The sequence below is a fragment of the Cyprinodon variegatus genome, unplaced genomic scaffold (assembly GCF_000732505.1).
Source record: "Cyprinodon variegatus isolate N-32 unplaced genomic scaffold, C_variegatus-1.0 Scaffold741, whole genome shotgun sequence".
In the NCBI taxonomy this organism is placed as follows: domain Eukaryota; kingdom Metazoa; phylum Chordata; class Actinopteri; order Cyprinodontiformes; family Cyprinodontidae; genus Cyprinodon; species Cyprinodon variegatus.
Window position 1 is genome coordinate 423542 of NW_015151194.1, and position 1530 is coordinate 425071.

The following is a 1530-nucleotide window of genomic DNA, read 5'->3' on the forward strand; positions in this document are numbered from 1 at the left end:
CAGCTGCAAAAAAATCAGCAGCAAAAAAATTTGCCTGCAAAATATTCAGCTGCAAAAAATCAGTTGCGAATAAAATCCAACTGTAAAAAATTAAATTGCAAAAAAACAGCTGCGTAATACGGAAGAGGATTAGGGCCAATGAAAAAAAAAAAGTTAACTGGTTTTTAAATTTTTTTTCAGTTTCGTATGGGAAAAAAGTCTGAATTCTGAGATTAAAGTCAGAATTCTGAGAAAAAAGTCAGAATTCAGACTTTTTTCCCATACGAAACTGAAAAAAAATTTCAAAAATCAGTTAACTTTTTTTTTTTTTCATTGGCCCTAATCCTCTTCCGTAGCATAATATTCGCCAGCAAAAACTTCAGCTGCAAAAAAATTCAACTGCAAATGTGTTGACGTTTTGGTGAATTAAAGACAAAGCAATCGACAATTGATGTAGTCGAGCAGCTTCAAGCCAATGAAATGAGCCAATTTGGTCACTTGACACAACAGGTGGGCATAGCTTAGTTCCAGGCTAAATGACTGAATGAGGAGTTTTTCTTGTTAAATAGATATGATTAGAAAATATCAGGTAGCTACTAGAATGCCGTTTGAATTTTTCATCTAATCGGACTGGGTGAAATAACTGAGCCGATCGCAGGTGGTGCTGGACCTCTGTCTGCTCTTGGTTTGATACGAAAGAGGCGGCCTTGGCAAACTTCCTTTTTTTCCCTGAACAAATGAGCTCAATTCATTGGCTAGAATCTGCTCGACTGCATCAAGTGTAGATTGCTTTGGCTTGAGCTCACCAAAAGGTCAACATAATGGCAGCTGAATTTTTACCAGATAAAAATTCAGTGTTTTAAAATTCGGTGTACACATTTTAACAGACTGTTTTCTTCCATATTGGGATTACTCCTTCAGGGAAATTCTGGTTCCAGTAGCTTACAAAGAGTAGAAAGAGTTAAAGCAAGATGCCAGTAAAGTGTATATAGTACGAAAAAGAATAAAAAAAGAAAAAGTTGTAATGTCCTGAAATATGCTTCCTTTAGATATAAAAATATCTGCATAGTAGAGAGCTAAGGGAAGACACAGTAGTTGACTTGAGTCTTTGCACATGAGCTGCATAGATGTACAGAGAACACTGATCTCTATTTATTCACTGGATTGATGATTGCCTGAAAAAATTGAAGCCCCCATCCGCCATGTTGGTACTCCTTATCCCACGGAGATACACAGTAAAAATGCCTAAATGTGAAGCATTTGGCTGCAAAAAAAAAAGCAGATTGCCGGTTGTAGGAAGATGTTTCACAGGTAATGTCACTGTCACTGTCAGTCTGTGCATACATTGTATGTTTAGTTTCAGATTCTTGTAACTAAGACCTTAAAGCAAAATATAATGTTGATGTTGCCTGTTATTTTACCAATTTATCTGATTTTGCTTGTGTAGAAACTGAAGCTCTGTGGAGTTATTAAATAGGTTAATCAATTTAGCTCTATTGTAAATCTGTCAGAATTAAAAGCTAATGCACAGACAAAGCAGAGAAGTATCTG